The following is a 9,237-nucleotide window of genomic DNA, read 5'->3' as shown; positions in this document are numbered from 1 at the left end:
CACTGACTTCCGAGTCACAACCACAGACCACCCCCAGCCAACTCGAGCCAAAAGGAGCCGTTCGTAGGAAACGAGTCACCTGGGGCCCTCCCTCTCCTCCCCTCAGGTAACACAGGGGACAGGTGCTTCTGTACTTCTTTCCCCAGGGAGTTGTTGTCTGACTCCCTCCACCCCCCCCCCTTGCCCATGGTGTGCCTTCTGACCCTCACCTGTCTTTCAGGTGCACTTTCAGGTGCAGCTGTCTGGTGTGGCTCTCAGGTGCAGCACTCAGGTGTGGCTCTCACGTGTGGCTCTTGGGTGTGGCTCTCAGGTGGGCTCTGCATCCTGAACAGGAGGCTGCCCCCCCTCCCCATCCCCCACCAGCCCCATGCCTCTTGGTCTATTCTCACCTTGCTGGACCTGCCACCCACAATCCTCCCTGGGCGCGTAACTCCTCATGAGATCACGGGGCTGACAACCTTTTATGGCAAGCTGATCCACGGTGGATGTTTGTGCTTCCTCCCGCTCCTTTTGGTCCCCAATATCTCCCTTTCGAGGCTGGTGGGCAGAGCGGGGCTCCGTGCAGAGGAGTCAGGGTGCTGCCCCCTCCTGGTTTGGCGCCTGGGGTCTCCCGCCTTCCTCCAGGCTGGGTGTGGGGCGGGTCTGCAGGCGCCACGGGCTCCCTGGGGTGGGCGCAGTTGCATGCGGGGGCCTGGGCGGCTGCCTGGAGGAGCTGAGCAGGTAACCCAAGCTCAGCGCTCAGGGGTTGGGATGGGACCCCGGGGCGTGTGTGCAGCGGGTCTGCCTTGCTAATTGCGGTGAATCAAGCTAAGCCAGGATTAGTTTGCTCTCCCGAGGGCCGCCAGGTGATGCAGAGTGGAGGCGGATGGAGAGGTGGGGCCAGGGGGCTCCTCCCCCCAAGGAGAGGGCCAGAGCAGTGTTGGGGGGGGGTGCTTTCTGAGCATACCCCCCTATCAGCGGCAGCTCCCTCCCTGCCCACAGCGAGAAGCTTCCCTCTGCTTCTGGAAGGGAGGCCCCGGCATGGCTCTCTGTCCCTCTGTGGTGACCTGGAGGCCCCGTCCTGCTCCCCTGGGGCCACGGGGCAATTGCTCAGCTCAGCCACTGGCCACTCTGCCAGGCACCAAGAAGGTCCTCCGGTTCCAGGGCTGGGGCCTTGGGAGCGAGGAGATGGCGCTTTGCTAGCGGCAAGTGGCCCCTGTCCCGCAGGCGCCAGCGTAGCCCGGCGGCACGAGTGCTCAGGCCCGCTTTTCGAAAGCCTTCTTTGCGGGCAGCTCCTCTGGGCACCTCCGCAGGTGCACACCTGCCCGCCGGCCTCTGCTGCCTAAACGAAACCTGCACCTGCTTCTTGTCGTTCGCACACCAGGTGCCTGGAGAGAGGAGGGCAGCTGGGAGGGGAGCAGGCTGAGGCGAAGGCAAGCTTCCGCGGGCCTCTAGCTCGGGGGCCGGGCAGTGCAACCGGTCAGCCGGGGAGCGTTCCGGAGAGGGCCGCGTGGGCTGGGGAGATGCTGGGGTTTCCTGAACCTTCCACCCGAGCCCCAGGGGTGGGAGGTGATGGGCCCCATGGAGGCCGAGTGCACAGGCCGTGGCTGCTCCAGGAGAGACGTGCACAGGCCGTGGGGGTGGTGGGTGCGGAGCTGGCGGCGTTCCGGGCCTCTGCCCCAGCGGGTGCACTCTCTGCTCTCCAGGAAAGAGAAGCAAAGGGCTCTGGACCCTCTCGCCCCAGCCCTGGAGCTGGACGCCGCTGGCTTCTGGCCACCTGCAGTCAGGCCGTGGAAAGAAGCGTCTGTGCCAGAAGCCAGTCACCAAAGGGTGGGTGATGGTCGTGAGTGGGGATCAGTCGGTGCATTGGATCCAATTTCATCAGGTCTGGAACCCCTGGCTGTGCATCTGCTATGCTCCACCCATCCCCCAACTGTCCATCGGTGATGAGCTGGGGGTGGGGCATGAGCTGGGGCATGAGCTGGGGGGCGGGAGCTGCCTTTTTGGATCCGTGATTCCTGCTGGGGTCTCGCTGAGCTGGGCCCTGCACGCAGGGGGTGCCCTGGCTGCCCTGGCATCCACTGAAGAAGATTGGGACGCGGGGCAGGGTCCCCACCAGGTCTGGGACCGCCGTGCCGTGTGGGGACCTGGGGCCCTTCTCTCCGACAGGCCATCTGCCATCCAGGAATCTCCGCCTTCCTCACATCGAAGTCAATCACCGAAGTTAATTGCTCCTGCGCGCGATCGCGGCACAGGTGTGTCCTGCTGGGTCCCACGGTTTTTCACGGTGTTTGGCCAAAGAGCTAATGACGCCAGCATCTTGGAGGAGCTGCCAGGCACGCCCCTTCTGGAGGGGCTGCAGTCCCTGGTGAGTGAGGCTGTCGGGGGGACCCAGAGGCCGGGGACCAAGGGATAACAGACAGGGAGCGTCCCAGTCGGGCGGCCGTGGCCCCGACAGAGCCACGGGACCCCTGGACGCCCACCTCCCTGCGCATGAGGCAGCGCCTTCGCCCAAGGGCTCAGTGTCCTCCCTGGCAGTCCTGAGGGGGAGGGGGGGCCGGCATCAGGGAACAGGGAGCTGAGGGAGGGGCCGTGAGAAGGCGGGGCCCGGGGGTGGGGAGAGGGGCTCTCAGGGCATTTCACAGTTTCTGCAGAGATGTAAGGAAAGTTACCCCCGAATCGCAGGCCAGGAGAAGAGCCTTCTTCTAAGATGGCAGCGCCAACGCTGAGCTTGTAGGAGTTGGAGAGGAGAGGGACGGCCCTGGCTTGCTCCACTGTTGTCCTCCAGCCTCTCCTGAGCACCTACTATGTGCCAAGCCCTGGTTGAAGACTAGGTGGACCAGGGACCTCATGTACACTAGGCAGGAATTCTTCCCCTGAGATATTCTGCTTCCTTAGCGGATAGGGCGTCCGTCCACCACATGGGAGTCCGCGGTTCAAACCCCGGGCCTCCTTGACCCATGTGGAGCTGGCCATGCGCAGTGCTGATGCGCGCAAGCCGTGCCCTGCCACGCAGGGGTGTTCCCTGCATAGGGGAGCCCCACGCGCAAGGAGTGCGCCCCGTAAGGAGAGCTGCCCAGCGCAAAGAAAGTGCAGCCTGCCCAGGAATGGCGCTGCCCACACGGAGAGCTGACACAGCAAGATGACACAACAAAAAGAAACACAGATTCCCATGCCGTTGACAACAACAGAAGCGGACAAAGAAGACAGCAAATAGGCACAGAGAGCAGACAATGGTGGGGGGCGGGGGGAGGGAAGGGGAGAAAAATGAATAAAAATAAATCTTTGAAAAAAAAAGAATAGTCGTGGAATTCCTGGGGCTCCTGGCTGTCGTGGGGTGGGGAGTGGGAGCACCCTGGGGTGGGCTTGGAGAAAGGCAGGACAGGGAAGCTGGGTGGGGGGTGGCCCTGGGTGGACACGTGTTCCGGGAGGGGACGGCGGGTGAGGCCTGGGATTCGGAGGAGCTTCTCTCGAGCTGCCGACGGAGCTACGGACAAACGCCCACGCTCACCGTCCAGAGAGAGGCGCGTGGACGCGGGGCGCCGCCCGTCACTCCCCATCGCGCCCAGGGGTTCGGAGGCTGTGGGAGAGGCCAGTCCACGGAGGGCGGGGCAGGCGGCCGGTGCGACCCTCCTCACGGCCACTTAGCGGCGGTGGCGTCCCCGGGCCCCGGCCCCCGTCCTTCTACTTCCGGGATTTCTTATTCTGGGAAATCGCCGGACGCCAGGATCAGGGCGACCCTGCGGGAGGAGTGGCCTCAGTCGGCCGTGGTGCTCTCCAGAGGGATGTTAAGAAAGCCTCCTATTTTCAGAGTCCAATAAGTGACCAAGGCGGTTGTGATACCTGCAGATCCGATGTGATCCCACTTTCGTAAGAAGGCGCGTTTACACAGCACCAAAGGCTGGAACGACGTTCAGCTGACAGTGGGCGCTGCTTGGTGGAGGAATGATGGGGAATTTTGATTTTCTTTGGAGTTTCTGTGTTACTTTGGTGGTTAAGAAAAAAAAATCAATAACGATAAAAATACATTAAAAGCATGCTTGTCCACCCCAGGCCCTCTTCCTCTCTGCCCGATGCCTGGCCGTCCCTCCCCGCCCTGCCTCACGTCTCCCCACCTCAAACCCTCTCAAGTTCATTTCCCACAAGGTCACCAATTCAATCTCTTTAACGTGCAAATGAAAACATGTCCCTGTAAGAGCCATGTGCTGCAAACACATCCGCTCACCGACTTCCCACGGCCTCCGGGAGCAAACCGAGCCCCAGCAGCTGCTGTCGGAGTCTCCTCGGGCCTGCCGCTCTCAGCATCTTCCTGGCAGGTTCTCTCTGATCCATCTCCCAACTCACCACCTCTGAAAATCTTGTGCTCTCTTACGTGCTCCCATTTTTTGCCTCCTGCCTCCTCTTCCTGGAATGCTGGGCCTTACTGCTTCCCCTTGAGAACTCCTACTTACCCTTCAAAACCTTTTTCAAATATTGCCCACCGTGACAGTATCATTTCTGGTCGTAAGCCCCACAGCCATCAGGTTATGGCCCAAATTTCTTGGCGTGCTCCTGTTTGCCCCCCACCCTCCCCTTTCAACCTCCAACCCGCACTGAACTTCTGGTGACGGCCACGTCACACCAGGCCCTGGCTCACGCCCAGGCTGACTTCCTGTGCTTGGACCCTCCCTTGCCCCGCCTCCCAGGGCGCTGCCTGGGTAACTCCTGCACTTCTCTTACATTCTAGCTCTCACCCGGCTCCCGCCGCCCCCCACCCCACAGCCTGGGCCCCTTGGTGGCGCTGCTACAGGACGACAGTTACCTGCTCTCCTGCCGTCTCCCGTCGGTGTGCAGGTGAGCTCTAAGTCAGACGCTGCCGCCGGGCGCCGGCGGTGGAGCCTCGTCTCTGTGGCTCAGGCTCTGAGCACCGAGGAGGATTTGGGCGAGCTGGTGGCGAGACGCATGGGGCACCGGCACCCGCGCTCTCGGGGTCCCCCGAGGCCTGGGCCTGCCCTTGGACCTTCCCCAGGGACGGGTGGTCAGGCCGCCACCCCCTGCTTGCCACAGTTCAGGCGTCCTCAGGTCGGGCCTCCAGGAGCTTCCGGTTTGAAAAAGGCTGCAGGAGCGGGCCTGAAGCAAGGGTGCTAGACCTGGAGCGCAGGGCGTGGACGGAGGGCGGAGGGCGGCGGTGAGGGGGGCGGCGGTGAGGGGGGCGTCGCTGGGCCACACGGTCTGGCCACGCGGAGGAGCGGCCATGGGCACCAGGGGCCTCGGGAGAGCCAGCCGCGCCCCCGCTTCTCCTGCGTTGCGCCCCCGCTCAGGCCAAATACCCCATGACTGGGAGGGGGTGGCTGGTGTCCCGCCGTGGTCCCACTGGGCCGGGCGTCGCTCTCCTCCCACCTCTGGGCCCAGGGACCCCCCAATTCGGTGACCTCAGCCCGAGCCTGGAGCTTGCCGACGGCTGCAGAGAGAAGGGCCGCCTGGCCACGGCAAGCGGAGGGGCCGCCGGGCCGTGCTGGGCCAACACGGGGCGCAGAGGCTTGTCGGCCAGGAATGACTTGGGGTGTTACCTGGAGACCGTTAGGGACAATGGCGATTTGCATAAGTGAGTCAGGCACTTCACAGACACCACTGCATTTGCATTTCATGGCCCCCCGGGTGCAGGGACAGGGGTCATCGAGGGATTGTAACAACAACAACGCTCTAACACCAGGGAGGGGCCGGGGCAGAGACGGTGATGGTGAGGAGCGCCACACAGGAGCCTTGGCCGTGGGCAAGAAATGGGCTGGGGGTTGCCCAGGGGCTCCTCATCACGCCAGGAAGCCACGGGGCAGCACTCAGACCCCGAAGGCCCAGCCCTGCCTTTGCCCATCTTCACCTGCCCTCACCTGCTTCACCTGCCCTTGCCTACCCTTGCCTGCCTTCACCTGCCTGCACCTGTCTCACCTGCCCTCACCTGCCCTCACCTGCCCGCACCTGCTTCACCTGCCCTCACCTGCCCTTGCCTGCACTCACCTGCCTTAACCTCCTTCCTGAACATGGCAAGGTGTGCGTGGAGGTTCTTACCACTTTCTGGCAGACACAATCTGAAATGCCGGGTGAGTTATTCGCAGCCCGTCCCGCACGCGGCCGAGGTGGAACGCAGCCGCCAGGACTCCCACGCTGAGTCCGGAAAGCAATTACCTTGAAAATTGAATTGATGTGCACTGATATTTCTAATAAAGATATCGTAATATATTTATTTGCTCATTAGAATCTGAAGCTGAAAATAGACCTTTTGTTTCTGAGCTGGGTCCCATCCCCGTGAGCTACCTGGGGTGGAGGGGGCAGCCTTCGCTTCCCCACCAGCTCCCCTCGGAGCCGGAGCCCCAGGGGTGGGGTGAGTTTTCTTCTGTGCAGGGACCTCGCCGTGTGGGTGCCTGGACCGGGGGCCCTGCCCGGGGATGGGTAACACGTTGGCTGCTGCCACTAGCTCAGCCGCCCCTGGGGCTTTTCAGTTTGGGGTCTGTGCCCTGTGGGGTACTGCGTGCTGAGAAGGTGGGTGGTTTCTGCATTAGCTCTGCCCACAAGACTCTGGGGACATCCAGGCACCTATCCCAATCCCAGAACCGCAGAAAGAAAGCTGGAGTGGCCCACAAGCTCCCAGAACGGCAGTGAGACGCTGGGGCCCCCAGAGGGCCCCACAAGCCCCCCAGGGCAGCCCCTGAGAGAGCAGGGTCCCTGGATTGGCTTTCGAGGTGACATCTGCTCAGCCCCAGGGACCAGCCGGCCACCTACCAAGCATCATCTGGGAGAGGATGTGGCCCCAAATTGGGCACATGAGGCAGGCTCCTGGCAAGCCCCCTTGGGTCACGTCCATGCGGGAGCCCAGTGGGGCCGGCCTGGGGAAAGGGGACGTCACCTCTGGTGGGCCCTGCCTGGGGGAGGAGAAAGGACACTTCCTGGTTCTGAATCAAAGAACGGAAAGGAGACGCCAGGGCTCCCGGCCCAGAGCGCCGAGGCTGCCCTGCAGGACTGAGCACGAACCTCTGCGCCAGCTCACCTGCAGAGGGAGGCCCGTTCCACCCGTTTCCAGAAGGACCTGGCGTCGAGGATGTGTCTGGCTAGTGCTTGGCCCAGCTCTGTGTCCTCAGCTGCTGGGTGTCCTGCTCACAGTGGATTTTATGAGGCCATCAGAATTTTTATTTAGGGGGTTTTGGGGGACAGTGGGGAACGGAGCTTCCCCCGAGTGGAATCAGCAGCTCCTTGGGGCTTCAGAGCTTGCTTCTTTCCGGAATGTGGCCCTCATCCTGGGACCCGAACCACGGCATGGAGGCCAGGGGACGAGGTGGGACAAGGCAGGACCAGGTGGGCCAGGTGGGGCCAGGTGAGACAGGTGGGACCAGGTTAGATATGTGGGACCACATGGGATAGCCGGAACCAGGTCGGACAAGGTGGGACCAGGTAGGACAGGTGGGATGAGGTGGGACCACGTGGAACCAGGCAGGACCAGGTAGGACAGGTGGCACAGGTGGGACCAGGTGAGACTGGGTGGGACAGGTGGAACAGGTGGGACAGGTGGAACAGGTGGGACCAGGTGACACCAGGCGGGACCAGGTGGGACAGGTGGGACCAGGTTGGGCCAGGTGGGACCAGGTGGGACAGGTGGAACAGGTGGGACCAGGCTATACAAGTCAGCCTGGGGACTACATTGAGGGGTGGAAGTGGCCCAGGCAGGCAGGGGTGTGCAGGTATAGGGGAGTGATGGAGAAGAAGCATGATGCCACAAGGGACCCCGTCCCCACGCCCTGAGCCAACACAGGCGTGCCCGGCAAAGAACGGAAACCCCGCGCAGTTTTGTGACCTCACATGGGGAGCTTGGCAGCCGAGAGCAAGAGAAAGATAAAAGCCGGAGCCTGCAGGGGCGAGGACGGCGCGAGGTGGGGTCAGATGGGCGCTGAGGCGTCGCCAGCTGTCTCCAGGCGTCCGCCTTCTGTGAGCGCGTGGGGTGCAGCCCGGCCCGGCCCCTGGCCCCGGCCCCCGCCTTCTCTGGCTTCCCTGCCCCATCTCAGGTGGCCAGGGCTGCTGGGACGAACGCCGCGAACGGCGGGATTTGCTGCCTCCTGAGTCCAGTGCCCCAGTGCCGGGCCAGGCAGGCCGTGCGCCCCCAGGCTGGGGCGGCTCCCCTCGGCCCCAGGCACCCGGCTTGCTTCTCCGCCTCTGTCCCGCGGCCTTGGCTCCTCGGCCACCCCCAGGCCTTTCTCCATCTCCTGGCCCTCCTTGTCTTCAGCCTCTATGCGCTGGCCACGTGCAGAGTCCCCCGGGCTGGCGGGGACCCTGCTCACTCCACGAAGGCCCCGATTCGACTCGGCCTCGTTGCAACAGCATCTTTGAAGCTCTGGGCACAGAGGCGCCCCCTTAGCCGACAGCAGCGCCTTCCAAAGCCCTTATCACAAATGGTTCACACGCACGGGATGGGGCTGGAACGCGTCTTTGGGGGCAGTCATCCGATCCCCAACCCCCCTTCTGGATAAAAGTCCCTCCTGGGAAAGAGTCAGCTCGAAAGGCGAGTAGAGCAGGCCTGGCAGCGCCAGGGAGCAGGTGCGGCGGGGAAGGCTGGGGAGACCCCTGGGGCACCTTGATGAACCCCATTCTCAGGGACCCCCGCTGTCTGCCTCAGAAAAGCAGATGGCCCAGGGCTGGCCGGGGGGTGACAGCCGTGTCGCCGAGCCCTCGGGCCTCCCCGCTGTGGAGGAGGAGGAGAGGCGGCAGCCGCGCAGCCCGGCAGGCTCCCGTCCCGTGTCCTCACGACGAGGGCCCCAGAATCTCAAAGCTTTCTGTCTGGAGCTGCCAGGGGTTTGCTGGGAGGAGGAAAGACCTGGAAGCCTGCGCTGTTGCCGGCTTGTCTAGGGAGGAGCTCGGTTCCTGGGGAAGGAAGGCGAGTGGGCAGGGCTGGGCGGGCAGGGCTGGAGCGGGCGGGGCTGGGTAGGTGGGGCTGGAGTGGGCAGGGCTGGAGCGGGCGGGGCTGGGTAGGTGGGGCTGGAGTGGGCAGGGCTGGAGCGGGCGGGGCTGGGTAGGTGGGGCTGGAGTGGGCAGGGCTGGAGCAGGCAGGGCTGGGCAGGCGGGGCTGGAGTGGGCGGGGCTGGGTAGGCGGGGCTGGGCAGGCGGGGCTGGAGTGGGCGGGGCTGGGTAGGTGGGGCTGGAGTGGGCGGGGCTGGGTAGGTGGGGCTGGAGTGGGCAGGGCTGGAGCGGGCAGGGCTGGGCAGGCGGGGCTGGAGTGGGCAGGGCTGGAGCGGGCAG

Source organism: Dasypus novemcinctus, chromosome 9 (genome assembly GCF_030445035.2).
Source record: "Dasypus novemcinctus isolate mDasNov1 chromosome 9, mDasNov1.1.hap2, whole genome shotgun sequence".
Classification (NCBI taxonomy): Eukaryota; Metazoa; Chordata; class Mammalia; order Cingulata; family Dasypodidae; genus Dasypus; species Dasypus novemcinctus.
Note: the sequence above shows the minus strand (reverse complement) of the source record.